The following is a 17,202-nucleotide window of genomic DNA, read 5'->3' on the forward strand; positions in this document are numbered from 1 at the left end:
AGCTGAGTGCCTACTTGCTTAGTTTTGCAGGTTTATATTTAGAAAACAAAATGAATGAGTATTGGGAAACTGCGCAAAATAAAACAGACTGGCGTGTAATGGTTAGTATGACATTGGCTTGTGTGAGATACTGTGGGTGTTGGGTGTCAACACAACGGTGCACCCTGGAGCGGTCATGGCTAGGAATACCTGAGTATCACCAAGTTCTTGAGTGTCTTAATAAGTGCTGTTCCTTCATTTATTTATACTGGTATTTATACTGCCTGAAACAGTAGGACAATATATTACAAGATAAAACTGCCATGAAAAAAAGCTCAAGAAGGAAGCCTAAACATACGAGATACTAAACTTCCTTTTGCTCCTCATAACTGAGTTCCTTGCTATTAGTATTATGATGTGAAAAATTACATCAACATGTTTTGCGCTTCCATGTTTCATAACACATAGATACAGGCTGGCGATAGGCTATAATATGTAGGTCAGGGCCCTCCATGGACCTCAGACCGAGCAGAAGGTGTGGGCACATTGCGCTCCGAAGGCCAGAGTGCTTCTAAGTCTCCAGGAAGGAAAAGAATCTGAAACAGGTCCCTTTACTAAAAAAGATTCCATTATTGTATTGACTTTTTTGGAGAGGGAGGATAATGAGTTTTCTGTGCAACTTAACGAAGTATCACCAGAGAAGAAATTACATAATATGAAATCTTTAGACAGGATTGAAAGAGCACGTTTTGTATTTCCAGAACAGTAAAGATTCATTGTGGCTTCTCATTTCTTAACAAACCCTGAAGTGAAAATACCATCTCTCCATAAATCCAGGTCTATCAGTCTGGATGGGGAGCTGCTTTAAGTTTGCATTCACATGGTTTGAAAGCAGTAAAATAGTATCCAAAAAAAATTCTGAAGCAATTCATTTTTTAGTAAATCTGTAAAGAGGCGTGAGGAGCAGGGAGACTTTTGTATTTGCAGGAGCACAAAGTATATGCCAGCAAATACAACCCAGGCAAAATGAAAATATATTGCGGGTGCTGATCATCAGCTTGCAGAAGATCAGAAGGTTCTTTGCACATGAGAAAAAAAAAAAAAAAAAAGATAGACATCAACAGTAGGCCCAAAAACTTATAAATAGTATTGCAGCACTTTAGTCATGTTCTGTTTGTTTTCTTTGTGTGTTGTTGTTTCTAACACATTTTTGGCTTTATGACTAAGATCAAAATGCAGTGTTTACTTCCAAGGATTATGCAAGGCTTAAAGTAAAAGAGAACTGGTTTTCAGCAAAGGCTCAGATAAGTTAAACATGTAACAGTTTTCATTATGTTGTGGATGACATTTTTGGGCAAGGATTGTTACACCTGTTACACATTTTAGAACTGAAGATCATGTCTTGTATATGGGAATTCTGCTGAATATGATTAACCCCAGAAAGCAGCCATTGAAGCCTTTGGAGTGGGGAAGAAAAAAAAAAGTTTCTATTTTAAAGCCAAGGTTATAGTCAAGGTTAATTCAGGGTGTCTTGAAAGTGTGTCTGTGACAAGATTTAGTGACGATGTAAGGGCAAATTAATGCAAGATCAGTGGCCTGACTATTGATTCTTATCATGGGATCCTGCTGAAATGAAGTCATTATTTAATTACACTTTTACTTACGCTATAAACGGTTCCCAGAATAGACTGCACTCGATTTTGATGTCTGCAGCTCCGTCTTTCACTTTTCTTTTGTGTTAATAAGTGAGTAGGGAATGGCAATCAGCACTCCAGAAATTTTTTATTTATTATACTTCACATGCTGTCATTTTTCCCACAAAAAGCAAGCCAGCAAATGTTTTCATTCTTCCATTCAGGATAGTCTGCGTTCTCAAATAATTCTGAGTACAGGAAACATGTCTTGAAACCTCTGAAGATATTCAGATCAAAATTTCTCCAAATTTCATTCAAACAAATCAAAGTTGGAATGGTTTTCCCGCTCTTCTTCAGTGGTTTAAAAAACTTTTTTTCACTATCTCTAGAAGTAGACTCTAAAGTTACTACTTATGCTAAAGCAAGTAACTTAATTGGGACCAACAAGAAGTTAATAAGTGCTTTATTGGGACTTAGGATACAACACCAAGGGCATTGCTACAGAAGTCTGTTAGGAAAGCTCAAGCATCTATACAACTATACCAACATTCACTGAACAACCAAAATTACATTGTTTCCCTATTATATCCTTGATTCTCTTGATTCTGAATCAGATCTATTGTTAAATTTGTGACTAATAAGAAGTTACCATTAATTCAGGTTTAATTTGTCTTGTGGACCAAGCCCCACATGTTGTCGAATTACACAGATTTGAAGACTCAACAATTAAGAAAATGTGACTGGTTATCATTATATGTATATTTCAGTACATTTCAGACAATGCTATTGCCTGAAAAATTATATGTAAAAATGGGCAGAATTCACATTTTAAATGCAGGATTATGTTTGTCTTTTTGAACATGAAAGCATCTAATTCTGTGCTTGTATAATATATCGCACAGTGCAAACAGTCTTGCTCAGGACAAGAATCTTAAATAAATAATAATTTTATTGAGGGAAAAATCACAGCTCAGTGGAACTCAAGTTTCATCAAAAGTTGATGAGAGATTTAGATTCCAGTTAATTAAATAGAGGGAGTAAATTTAACTTTTTTTTTTGATTGGAGTAACAAGTAAAACCAGTCTTCAGAGTTCAATTTGATCCTCTGTAACCCACCGTATTTATAAGAGCTTCATCTCCACAGCCTCTTTTTTTGTCTTGTATACTATATTTTTACATAGATGTCAAGGGTCTTTTCCAACCTAACTGATTCTCTGATTCTGTGACTAGAAATAAATTTTACGCTTGCTAGACTAAGTCAGAAAGAATGTTTAGCCTTTCAACTAATAGCAACCATTCCTTCCCCATGCTTCTCGTTTTAAGTATTGTTTTATAAGATCTAAAAACTAATGAAGTTCATGTTTCTTTTTCTTTAGCCTGTTTCTTTTTTAATTTCACTTATTTAAGGTCCATCGAGATAGTAGAACGATGTCCGTCAAACAAAACTTTTGACAAATCTCAGTTTATTTAATGTGATTATTTGTCTGTGGGCTATCCGTGGTATAGGTTTGTGGGACTGTGGATTGAGATGCAGAGTGGTGGTGTCGAAATTAGATGTAAAATAAGCAATGACAGTGAAAAATGACTACTTTTATATGATGATTTTTCTCTGTGAATTGGAAAACTGCCTTTTGATGAGAGAGGAGCAAACTGCACGTACCCTGTTGAAACTGACCTCAGTAATTAATTTTGAGGCCACCCATCAAATGGCATTTTACTGATATGGTGAATCAGCAGGTAATCCCAGTTTGCTTCTTGGGCCAGAGACACTCATGCTGCAGAATCCAGCTATTGTTGGCTTTAATTGGCTGTTATAGTTAAAGTATCTTGTGTAGGGATTCTGAAAGTCAAGTAAGCATAAGGAAATTTACCCTTTCTCTTGCTCTGGAAGAAATCCTTTAAATCCAGGCAGTGGATGGGATGTCCAGGAGACCTTGCACAGCTTTGAACCTCACTACATTTGCCCATGTAAATAAAAACTTGAACCTTGGTAGCTGTCAGTGCAGCATCTATTCCGTTCACTCCTCTGCTGTTTAAGAAAGAAAACCAGGTATCTTCTACCCTCTAATTTTTCATCCGAACAGTTTCAGCAGCCTTATAAGATCTTTAAGAACTAATATTTTACTTAAGACATTTATTTCTAGAAGTACTGTTGGAAATTATGTACTCTCTGCTGAATGGACAGGCACAGTGAAATTGTACTTTTTTGCGATGGTTTGTGGTACCTGGACCAAAGTTGTCACGTTCAGAATCTGTTCCAATATCCACCTTTACATATAAAGGACACTATCAAGGACACTGGAAAATTTGGCCTCTCTGTCAAATGTTTACAATAGTGCTAATTTCACAGTGATTTACCTGTTTCTTCTTCATTGAAGGTGAATGATATTACTGCATTGATGAGGAAATCTCTCCCTATGTGTGAAATACCTTTGTGTTTTCGACATGACTGAGACTTTCCTTACTTTTAAAGGGTTTGGAAAGAGGTTGTGGTAGTGGAGCTGACAGTTCATCCATACCGGAGATGGTAATGATGAGACATCTTTCAGCAGGTATTATAAATGGATATCTGGCATGCAGAGTGCCTTTACGGTTTGAGCATGTTTATCCTTGTGGTTCTGGAAACCAGACCACTAGGTGGATTATATTGCTGTATATAAATTGTATTGCAGCATGTTTTATAAATCAGGTGGCTTAATCAGATAAAGACAAATGGCAATGAAATAACTTAAATACAAATTTACTACCAGGTAGACATTACACAGTGCTGTATTTTACTTTTACTGGATTTTCCAACTTAGCTGGCAGTAATTTTAGTCATTTACCACTGGGACACATGGGTCAAATTGTCATTCAGTCCAGTCTGTGTGGTCCTTTCAGGTTCAACATGAATGGGGGTTGTGCCATCTAGCCATCTAGCAAGGACGTCTTATTTACCAAGATATAGAACATCTTTCACTTTGTTACAGGAGAACCTGGCATGATGGGGGAGCCCTCCCCAGCTTGACACGCAGTCACGATGAGGCCACGGTACCTGGAAGCACTGCAGTTTCAAGTTGATGCATGGGGTGGATGGAGGAAGCGGTTGCTCCTTCCCGTGCCCTCCAAATCCATTTAATATAAAATCTTCAAGCTGAGGATGTATCAGATATTAAAGTGATAAGAAAAGATGATGCACTTGATCTTAGCCAGCGGCTGGGAAGTGTGCATCTGGGACAGGGGCTTCAGTGCACACTGCAAAGCACTTCCATCCCACTGAGGATGATATAGGATCAGTGCTTTCAAGGCCTGTTGACAGATCTAAACCTTAACACATAAATGAGTGATTTCTGCACTTGGAAAAAGTGAGAACTGTAAATCAAGACAATTACAGTAGTTTGTAGTGATAATTGAAATTGCTGGGTTTTAAATTACTATGGCAAATTGTGTGATGAAAAGAAAATAATCTTAGGCTGTATTTTTTTCCCAGTTTAATATCTTTTTAATTTTCACATTTATAGAACTGTTGCTGTTTAGGTCCTAGTCAATCCAATACAGAATGCATTTTCTTGCTCAGTTGTGGATAAAGAAAAAAAAAAATTATACAATAGCTTCCCTTCTGAGAATTTATGAAGAAGAAAATATTAAAAGGAATGTTTTCATATGCGTGTAGACTCTGCTTGTCTTTTGTACGTCAACCTAAAATTCACAGTAGTTTAAACGAAGATTTAATACTAAATATCCCATTTAGTCTATCTCTACATAAAAGCAAAAAGCAAATCTGACTATCAGACATATTTTTATAGTGTAGGTTTTGATCTGCTTCCTGCAAGTGTGAACACATAATCAATTTAAACTCAACAAATTTTGTTTCATTGGGTACTTGCTCATTTCAAACCAATGCTACAACATCCTTACTTTCCATCAGAATATTTTCTGAAAATTACAGCACCTAAGCTATAATTTTTTAACACTAGGTATATTAGAGGCATTTTGCTGCTGCAGTTTACTCCTCTGTTAACTATCAGGGAACAAGACAATGCATCTAATTTTAGTGTATTTGTATACGATTTTAGGTTTTATATGTTTATGCGGATATAAGTGTGAAGGAGGACGAAAGCTCAGGACTAGTTTGTTTTAATATGATCCAGCAAAACATTCTCAGGGAAATGATACACTTGACTTTATATCATATACTCATGCAGTGCTAGTACTTTGGACCATGTTTTTCTTTAGCACAGAACTGGGAGACAAAACACTGAGAAGAATCTGTGTTCTTGCGGTAGAGACGTTAGTTCCCCTAACTATTCTCAATTTAATCACCTTCTTGTGTTTCTCTTATAATGACTTGGAAGTCGGACATGCAGACAGTAGTGAGGACCCTTCTGTTGTTACGTTTTGTGTCTATAGAGAAGGAGTTATCAGGAAGTGATTTAAGATAAAATACAATAATGCTTAAATGATGGGATGAAGATGCAAGTTTACTTTCTGCTATTCAGTTCCAAAAACTGCAAGTGCAATACTCAGCAGAAATGCAGGCACACATCCCATAAACAGGTCATTCCAGACCATAGTCATCATCCCAAGGTGCACTTGAGCATCTGTTAAATATTTTATATATGGTATTTATATTTATAAGTAGCCTTGTGAAAATCTAACAAGAGCATCTGAAAGACCATAAAAGAGGAAACGTTAACATGGAGCTATAAGGTAATCTCACATGATTTGGGCCCACATAATGCAGTGGGCATTTATGGATCCTATAAATAGATGGTGAGCTATTTATAAAGCATCCCTCTGCTTCCGTGCTACCCTGAATATATTACCAAGCATTGTGTATTGTATTGAGGAGCCTGTGGTTGATTATTAGAACACAGCAATGTATCTGACTAGACCCTTGCTGGGATACCTTAAAGATCTGACACCCTTCTTCATTTTAGAAGTCAGGAAAATAGTTTTAAGATGTTGCCTTTTGATCTCTGTATTTGCAGATGATCCACACAGTGTTTGTTTTACCGTCCTGTCTATTGTACTCCATCTTGTGCTTCATTCACATCATGATATGAAACAGGAGCGTAAGCAAAACATTATATTCTGTTGTGTCCCAGATAACCAACATCTTGCTTTCTAATGGGCTGGAGGGTCTTCAGCAAATACTCAGTCTTTAAAGCAGGCTTTGTGTTCCTTGCTGAAGTGATGACTGTATTTTTGTACCCATCTTGTCTCTGACAAAGTGTGACAGCATATTTCTAATAATCAGATTTTCAAAACCTTTTTCAAAAACCAACATGCTCTGTTATCTGGCCTTTTGGATTTCTTGGAGAAGGACCAAGAATGTGGGAGCTTGAAAAATCATGGGGTTTTTTTATGGAGATTCCTTTGGGTTTTTTTCCAAATAGCCCAGAGCAGTTTACCCTTCCAAGCCATTTGAAAAATGTTCAATGTAGGAATAAAATGAGGCTTATCAAGTAAACAAAGTTATCAACCTTGGAGTTGCCTGCTTTGCTATCCCTACAATTTTATTTCTCTCTAGTAGAATACTCTCCTTTAAGTCCTAGTCCACCCAGTCCCTACCTTTTAGTTGCTGCCAATATGCAGCCCAGACAATTCATCAGTCATGCAGGAAGGCACCGGTAAGGAACCTCCATATCCTCACTTGCTGTGTCTAGGAGATTGCCATTGTCAGCAAATTCATTTAGTGATCACCTTACTATGAACTTTAAAGTGTCTTTTACATCATGACCCCATCCATGTTTCTCAGAGCAGCAAGCAGCTGGAACATGTTGGGTCAATCTGTTGTCACTTGTCACCTCAAATTATTGCGTAACTTATCATTGACCAAGACTGCCAATATTATGCATGCATTTATTTCTTTCTCATCAGGGTTAGCGTGTTCTTGCTGACACCGCACAGCTAAGACATCCCACAGCCCTCTGCGCCACTCTGAGCTTCATGCCCTTTTTAAGTCAGTAAAACAATTCACAGGTCAGTGGGCACCAAGCAAGGCTTACTTGTGAGTACTCGTGAGCACTTGGGAGCGATCACAACAGTTTTGCTGCTTTCTCTCTCTGTTTGAGAGAACTGAATCTCTTCTCAGGTGCTTTTCTGTTTTGCACTGTGAATCACAGATAGGCAGTCAGCAAGACTGCTCTCAGGTATGTAGTCTGCATTTCAAGCTTCTTGGGTATGTAAGTAGGACTGACTTTGACCGTTCTTCACATCATTTTCTTATCCAGGCACTGCTGCACAACATGCCTAACTGCTCGATTTGATCGCAGTCTCCTGCTGTGGCAGCTCTTCTCTGTTTTTATCTCAACCCTTTCTCAGAGTTTTCCCTCCTGCTTATCTGCGGGTTTGATTTCCAGATTATCAAGGACTTCCCCTTCTATTTCTGATTTATATCTGGGCAATACTTAACCTACTTCTCTGCAACATTTTTTTTTTCCTCTTACTGAGCGCAAAGACACTTTTGCTTGATTATGCAGAGCCTAATCTGACATTTTTTCCTCACCATTCTTTCTTAATGCCTCTTTCAACTTGGCACTTTTTCTGACTGTTTCGCAAGGCAACTGAACATCATGGCTCAGTAACATCCTCCTGCTTTTCTGATTGGAAAAAACAGTGGATTCATCTTGCTTAACTTACACAAGAAGGTATTTGCACATTGATTAGTCAGTAGAGCACCACAAGAGAGAGCAATAAGCATCTCTCTTTCAGATGCCCGTTTTTAGGTTGAAATGAATCTGTTTTGTAAAGGAGCATAGGTCAGATTTTGGTACCAGTGTCTAGTCCAGCACATCATACTAAGGAACTCTTCTAAGATGCTGGACTTTATGGATTTTCTTTTTGCTCCCCAAATTATTTGAAGTAACTAGTTTTAGGGGGTTTCTGTCTCTGTTGCTTCCAGTCATGGCCTATTCTATTTTCAGCCCAGGAAAATTTAGCACATGCTTTCCTCTTAAACCAAGGCCCTCTTATGTGGAGGCCACAGACGTTTCTACCCAAGGCTGGAAGAAATGAGCATGCCTCCCTTTAAGTGAGATGCACTGGGTTTTTTTCTCTGGGAAGAAAGCAGAGGAACTGCTTTTTATTGAGAGAGTGTCTTAAGGTTTATGTTCCACGTGAGATGGTGGGGTTTGAAAAGCTGTGAGATTCCTTACTTATTTCTGTGTAGCAGAAATTTTCTCAACTCCTGGGAGTGAAATGAAGAAATTATTTCAAAGGTTTTTCACCTTAGCTTTGCCTTTGATATGCTGGGAAAATAGCTGATGGAATCCATACCTCAAATTCTGTTTGATGTGGGCTTACTCTAATGACAGATGAGAAAAATAAATATGTTTTCCAGAAAATTTGCAGGGCAGATTTTTTAGCTCAATAATAATATCTCATGGGATATAAACCCCCATATCCTGGAGTATTTTTTCAGCTTGCACTATTTTCAGTCTAAGAATTTCTCTTTTTAATCATATTTGTAATCAAACAGCATTTTTCCAACCAATTTGTTTGAAATTGATTATTCCCCTGATAGATAGGTAAAATGGGATTTAAGAAGAACATTTTAATATTTACATCTGAGCATTCAAACATGGTTTTTGTAAAAACTTAAATTGTAAAAAACCTTGCTTTAACACTCAGAATTGATTCAAGAGATTAAAAAAATAACTTTATAAAAAATATCCTTGTGACTGCAGCTTTTCAAGTGGTTTTCTAAATTTGGACTTTCTGTATTCAGATAATCTGATAAGTAATTCTCCTAGTTTCCTAAAAATGGGAGAAGTTATTCTTTTCATCTGTAAATAGAGGATCAGTCTCACCCATGTAAACATCTGAACATTTTGTCCTTGTGGTTCTTTGCCCTTGATTTCTGTGGGGAAATTGTGAAATTCCACAATTCATCTCTCCAACAATGATTTATTATTTGACGTACAACCCCCTGATGTACAACCCACTTAGAGACTTGCAGCCCATATTTTCCTATAGCTAGTTTCAGGATGACATGTTATGATAACTTAGTCAAATACTTATGAACAGTGTTGAAAAATTCTGGTGCGATACTTTTAGGATTCTATCCATCTAAATACCCTTAAGATTGCTTGTGATGTTTCATTTTTTTCATCTGTAAAATGAAGGAATGATATTTGTCCACCTTCCAAAATCATATGCATACCGAAACACAACTGTAGACAAACTGAGATGACCAAGTAAGTATGGAAAAAGCCTCAAATTTTAATAAGCATTGGAAAGAAATACAGTTGCCATAATTATCACCATTTCAAAATCATAGATAATGGAAAAGGACATCTCAGTTAGACAAGAACAATAGCTAAATGTTCCTCTTCTTTTAGAAGACAATAAGGTGGTTCCTCTAAGTTGCAGAGGGGTAAGTGCTTAATGCTGCACAGTTTGTATCATGTAGTAAATGTGCGATTCCTTTTTTTACATTATAAAACTTTTCTAAAGTTCAACTATATTGCCCTGAAACTGTTTATAACAGTTTAATGAGCATATTGAACCATAAATTGTATATTCTCTTGAAAAATATTTTATTGGATAAAAAAATATTAAAATTAAATTTACCATGTTCTATCTCACCATATTCTCCAGATAGACTATCCCAGAGTTGTGGGAATCTTGTAGCTGTTTTTCAGGCTGCTGTGTTGTACTTTTATTTTGGTATAATTCAAGCACCAAGTCAAAGACACCAGTACAAAGCTGTAGACTCAAACCAGGTATTCTGCCTTTCAGTCATCTGGGATGCTATGAATTGTTAAAAAAGATAGCTATTTTTATCTTCAGGAGGTTAGTATTAGACTAGATTTTTGGTTGATATAAGCAAGTATTCTCAAATTGACCTTCTACAATATAAATTCACAGTTGAGTATGGCTGATGCAGTATTTCCATTTTTATATCATATTGTGGTATAAAGGCAATGACCTGAGAGCTTAGCATCTACGAGCCTGACTGAAACAATGAGAAGTACTTCAATAAAGCATTCAAATATCTTATGACTATTTCTATGTAATTCTAATTGCATACATGCAGTCATATTTTCAGCCGAAATCTGCTGAAAAGAACTTGCTTGGTATCTAGATTACTAAATGAAATCAGCAGTAACACAGTGCTCATGAAAGTAGTCAAACGTTGGAGAAGGAGAAAAGTTAATCACTTGGATCCAACAGTGAGCAAATCTTGTCTGAAGCAAAGAAAGAGCAAAAGGCAGAAAAACACCATTGCCAACTAAGCTTTACCTGCTTTCCCCGCTTTCCCCAATATTAAAAACAAACAACAGCAAAAATCAATAGGGAGTAATTGTAACACAGTGAGAAGGTAGTGTCAAAGATATATCACGAAAAGCAGTGAGTGATTGGACTGAAGTTAAGTCTTTGTACTGCAGTTAATTAAAGATGAAAGGAAAGAAAAAAGGACCTGTACCTCTTAGGAAAAGGGATCAAAAAGTTGGTGGCAATCCATTGTACCCTGTGAAGTGTCCTTCAGGATACATCTCAGTCTGATCCCAATTACATCACTGTTACAATGGCATTCCACCTATTTCATGCGTTCAGAAATTATTTTTTTGTGATTAGGAAAAGTTTCCTTCGTTCTAGCATGTTGAATGCCATAATCAGCAATTCTTAATTAAAAGTTTTTCTTCTTCCTTTTCTTCTGAAATCACAAGCATGAACTTCTAATCCTTACATTCCATTTGATTTTAAATATAATTTTGGATAGAAATACTAGAATTATACTTCGGAGATTTTTGGACAGGAAGTGCTAGAATCGGACTATGGAGTTGTCTGCAGATTTACTAACTTCTTGGTGGAAGAATTTGGGAGGACAGCTACTCTTAGTGGAGTTTGTATTTCTCTTGGAGTTGGTCGAGATATGCCAATGTATTCAAGATCAAACTCTGACCTGGTCACATATGTAAGCATTTTATTATTATTGCCCTAGTCCTATTTGAAACTCTGGAGATAATTAGGCTAAGAACAAAATTATGCTTGGGAAACTTAGCTGCATCATTAAGTTATAGGTGGACTACACAGAGATCCAAAAAGTGACTTAAGGATGTCAGTGCCCCAGTTTTCTCAGCACGTCCTGCCTGCGCAGGACACACGACATCAGCTTGCTAAGCCAGGAGCTGGGTGATTTAACCAATGTCACAAACGTAGATTTAAGAGCCCGCATGACTTTGAGGTAGCAGCAATTTAAGTTTTATTAACACAGGATTAGGTTGCATGATTTTTAACAATACTTAGTCATCAGACAATTATCAGAGTAATTTAATAAAATTTACTATAAGCAACACAGCGATTTAGCTAAGGAATCGAAAACAGCAAGGTTCACATGAGACTTACGATAGAGTTACCTAAATCAAATCGCACACACAAACACACACAAACGAATATACAGGTTAACCTATATAATTAAGATTTTTCTCCTTTTGCAAAAAGTAGTAAATTATTGTTACCAAACGATCTTTGAAACCTTGAAAAATCAAATAGCAGTGAATTACTCACTCTTTTTCCTTCATTGGCATTTGTCAGCAGATGATCTCTGAAATCTTCACAAAATCTACCCTTTGAAATCCTCGGGAAATCTAATCTTCAAAATCTACCCTTTGGTATCCTTGTGAGATCTCTCAGGGAGAGATACTGGGTCACAGTGTGCTGTGATCCCGGAGAGCTCAAAGGGTCTCACTTAGGATCACTTTTTGTTGGATTGTGAGACAATTGACTTTGGTCCATATTTTTCCATTTTAGCCACAATTCTTGTCAGGTAATTCTGGTATCTTTCAGAGCAGGGTTTCCTGGGTAACAGGAGCTTCAGGTTAGGGAGCGCAATCATCCTAACTCACTGTACTTGTAAGTAGGACAAGAAAGTACCTGATTGCAACCAAGAAAGTGCCAGATCGTTCCAGCCACTGCACTTGTAGTCAAGACAAGAACACAATGTTGGCTGGTCCTGACCTTGACACGTGGCCCACGGGTGTCTGCACCACCACAACCAACACACAAGTGCTGAAGACAGGGATTCATTTCAAAGCTCTCTCCAGTTGTGGACCATTTACAGGGGTTGCAGGAATACACCTCACCCTCTTGTATAAAGCAAAGCATTTGATACCTCTTCTTGAACACCAAATGGGAAGGAAGTAGAATTTTCCACTTTTTATCCAGCAGCCTGGTTGTTAATACATTTGTACAGCTGGTGAGAAATAAAATGCAATCCTCTTCTCCTTCCCAGACTATGGGTTGTTCTAGTGTAGAGGCATTTTAAAAGAGTATCTGCTTCCTGGGCTAGTTCTCTAGAAATTGACTGATTCCTCCCAGCAGTTTCCTCCCAAGGTCTTCAGGCTCAGGAGTGACCCTGTGGTTCCAAATGGGACCAGTCGCTTTGGGTGCATAGGCAATGTAGGAAGGAGTTGTGTCCCCTGTTGTGGTCCCTGGCACGACACTCAGTTTTGATTCATTTTGCTCGTATTTGACAGATTTTATTATATGCCAAGAAATGACAGGTTGAGACCACCTGGCTTTTTGCTGTGAGTTCAGGTACGTTCAATGTTCTTTTGGAAGAATGCCCCTACTTTACACCTGTTACTTCAGTAAGATATCTCCTATAAATATAAGTAGGAAAACTGTATGTCGGTGCGCTGGATCCTTCTAAAGGTGACCAGTTGTTTAATCAGTTTGTCTGATGTTTTGTAGGGGGAAAAAAGATTTATGTTTGTGTACCTGACAAAGCCAAGGCTTTTGATTATAAAAACAGGTCAAATACATAACAAAGCAGTCTTGCAAATGCAGTGTTACAAGAGAGTACAATTTCATGGCTTTTACCCAAAGAAGTTCTCTCCTCAATTATTTATATTTGCAAGTCCACCATTGCAAAATCTGTCTTCTAGATGAAATAATATTCCTCCTAGAATTTCTGAAGGGGGAAAACAAGTGCTCAGTAATGAAGCCCTTATGAATTTTCCTTTTCATTTTTTTTGCATGTATGCAAAAACATGCACTTAGATAAAGCTGAAGCTGTCAGAAAGCATTACAAAATGCAGTAATGTAACATGTCCTGCAGCTACTAGGCTCAATCAAAGCTCAGAAAGGCACTCTTCTGATGTGCTGCATTCCACGTAGGGTTATACAAAAATGAAGATGTCCTAGTCAGTGAGGGTGACAGCATGATATAATTACTGACTTCTCTATACGAGTTTTACCAGTTATGTCATTCAGTGTGATCCGATTGATTTATAATATATGATTTACATAAGGACTAGTTATTTCTAAACCTTGAAGTCTATGCAAATTTTTTATGCAGCGATTAGCATAGTCAATTGCAACGTATTTAAAAAAGAAAAAAGAAAAAAAAAACAAGCCATATCCATCCACAAATGCTAGTTACAGAAAAACCGCTGAAACCCCTGAGCTGAGGATCAGCCCTCCTCAGCAAATGCAGGTTTTGAATATTTCTGAATGAAATGAATATGTGCCTTTTTGACTGGTCTGCAGAAAAGTATTATTAGGTGTGAGAGACCCTGAATACCTTTTTTTGAAGATGGGAATGAGAAGTAGGCTTTGAAAATACATTTCATAGAATTTGCCAGCAGCAAGAAGTAGCAAGCCAATTATAGATGGTTGAAAATCAACTTCCTGTGATAATCTCCATATTTCACGTTTTCATAGCTTTCTGAAATACTTACACTCCAAGCTGAATATTTTTTATGTTTGTTTTTTTAAAAGGATTTCGGAATGTTAGAGCAAAATTTGATTATTTTTTGCACGAAAGACACTTCAGCTGGTATTGAGAGAGGAAAAAGACCTGACTGCATTCTCTGAAAATAAAGGTACAGAAAAAACAGCTGAACCTGAGAACTGAAACTTGGCTGCTCACTGGAGGCTAGATTCACAAAGGCACTTAACTGCTGACACACAGCATTTAACTTCTAGCCTTCAGATTTCCAAAGCACCTGAGTTACTTCAATGTAACTGTGCCACAATCGGGAAGGGTTGGTCACCTAAAGGTACATCAGTGCTGCTAAGTGACAGGGGAATACGGAGCAAGCTTGAGAACGGGACTCGTCATGTGCTCAGGTCACCGCTTCATTGTTAGCCCTCCTCCTAGATCAGTTTTGGACCTCTCCGTCTGGCTCTCTCCATGCAGTGCCTGTGCGCTGTTTGGAGGACAGAGGCTGCCTCCAGAAAGCTGCGTGAAGATCCCTGTCTTGTTTTGGTCCCCTCCCTTCTTCCCAAAGCTAACCCAAGTGTAGCCTACCTAAACGTAACCTCACTTCAGAACATGCAACTATTGTTTTTAGCTTCCTTTTACTCCCATTGCCTGCAGTACTGCCTCCTGTAATTTCAAACACTTTGAGCTGAAAAATAAACACACAAAATAATTATTATGTATTTTAGTCACTCAGGCACCAGGTGGGACCCAGAGGCGATGTAATGCCAAGTAGTCGGTAGTAGTATAGGATGTATCCAGCTTGGAGCAGCAGGTGACAGCAGTAAGCAGGGTGGATGTAAGCCAGACCCTGCCACTTGGCCTCAGAGTGAGCTTGTATTTTATTTCACCAGCATAACATCTTCTGAAACAGAGATCTGCAACATCCAGCTTGATCAGCCAGGAGCTGCTTGTGTTGGTCTTTTTCAGAGGCTGATATAGATACGTCAGTGGCTTCCGTAGGAACTTTCTCCATCTGCTTTCTGCTTAGAGTCACAGATTGACCTCTTATCTTAAAAATTGTGTTGCTTCTCTCTTAACAAAAGGAGGGCACCTTCCTTTCTTGTAAATCGCTGCCGATGATGCCACCATTTTGTACAGGGGGTATTAAAATATTCAGACAAGACATGAGACACCTGGGTCCCATTCATTCTTTTTGAGTGGTAAGAATTATTACTACCAAGTAAGTGGTAAGAATTTGTCCTGACTACTTCACTGGGAGTCCTCTGGCTAAAGCTGCTCTGTAATCAGCAAGAATTCAATATTCACTGTGCCAGTGTAAGTAAATATTCTAGACTGGCCTTTAGGGTCATGTCCTAGCAGATCGAGGATATGGTCTGGACCTCTGGCAGAGAAATGCATGTTAGCTAGTTACCTCTCAGACTAAACTTCTGAAAAAATAAGACTCACATAAATATTTATTATATTTGATTGATATTGATATAAATATAATATAAAGACTGTGAGTGTCGTTTGTCCTCTAGCTGTGCTTTCAAGAAGGAAATTTCCAGGAAGCTTTTGTGCAAGGTCAAGATCCTGTAGGTATAGGTGCTGTCAGCACGAGTACCACAGCAGGCTTGGGAAGGCAAGGATGGGAGAACATGTGTATTCCAGCTGAACTTAGGGGTCAACTAGGTGCTGACAACTATGCATTGAGAAGACTTATGGGTCTGGGAAGAAGCATAATTATAGGCATGAAAGGAAATTTGCTGATAAAAGTGCCCACAGATAGAAATATCTCTAGCTTTAAGCAACAATTTCAAAGTAATTTTGAAGGTTCCGTTGTTGACCATAAGTACACAAATATTGCTTATGTCCCACGTTTGGTGCTAATATTTTTGTAAAAATGGGCCTCTTCTAAGTATGGAGTTATAAAGGTAAAAAAGTGACTCAAGAAAGTAGTTCTGAGCAATGGAAATAATGAAGTCCTGCGTTCCTTGGGTTTGTACCTTTTATTTGAATTTTCTGCTGTTTAATAAGGTGAAAGTACCACCTAGTGGTTTTTTTTTAACCCATGGATCATTCATAGCATCATTCCTCCACGTGAATTCTTTGATATCTGTGAGGAACTGACCTCGTGCTTCAGCTTTTTCCTTGATAAAGACAGTAATAGAGCCCCTCTCCTTTTCTTCTCCCAACTCTCTGTTTTCAAAAAACTTGTAGGATCTGGAAGTACTGAGGCCTGAAGTCTTCAGTCAAATTTGGTTGAAATTGGCTGGCAGGTTCAAAAGCTATTGGAAAAGGATGGATAAATATACCTTCACACAGACCATCAGCGCTGTGCAAGTGCATTTCCCTAGGAAACCAAGGCAAAAATCACCTCTGAGCATACTCAGAAGCATCTGCTATAACTCTGAGCAGAGCCATTTTCATGTAAAAATGTCCAACGTAAAGAGTATGTTCTATATAGTTCTCTAAGTATCAGTGATTTAGCATCAAAAAGGAAGAAAGACATTCCAGAGAAAAAGAAGTGCCGTTTTAGGACAATCCTGACAATACAAACCACATGAGTCAGTTTAGCAAGTACTGTTATAGTGCAAAGTCAGATTCATGCTCTCTGCACAAGTCACCATGAATATAGAAAAACAGCTTAATCCCTTCAAATTCATATTAGAAATGTTGCATTTATTCATAAACCAACAGAATGAGTGAAAGGAGTGCCATTGCTTTACACTCTTCTACCCAGGAATTTTGAAATCACTGAGGAACCTCTAGCCTTTTGTCATGGCTCTGGATTGTCACTCCTGCATGAGAAACTTATGCTCCGCTGCACCATGACAAGATGCTATTGCAAGGAGTATCTAAGAGGCACTTTTAGTCCAAGACAGAGTTTCTGGCCTGAAAATGTGCATTACAATAGTACATACTATTTTAAAAGTCTGAGATGAAACAATT

At 37.9% G+C, this 17,202-nt stretch overlaps 1 protein-coding gene and 1 non-coding gene across 2 annotated transcripts in view; one reads left to right on the forward strand and one right to left on the reverse strand.

Moving 5' to 3' along the window:
• Positions 1 to 17,202, forward strand: part of GPC6 (glypican 6) — a 774,776-nt gene that overhangs the window by 550,577 nt on the left and 206,997 nt on the right. The window lies entirely within an intron of this gene.
• Positions 4,632 to 4,820, reverse strand: LOC128904671 (U2 spliceosomal RNA). Its single transcript, XR_008464587.1, has one exon. It is a non-coding gene; the product is annotated as a U2 spliceosomal RNA (small nuclear RNA).

The sequence above is a fragment of the Rissa tridactyla genome, chromosome 1 (assembly GCF_028500815.1).
Source record: "Rissa tridactyla isolate bRisTri1 chromosome 1, bRisTri1.patW.cur.20221130, whole genome shotgun sequence".
Lineage (NCBI taxonomy): Eukaryota > Metazoa > Chordata > Aves > Charadriiformes > Laridae > Rissa > Rissa tridactyla.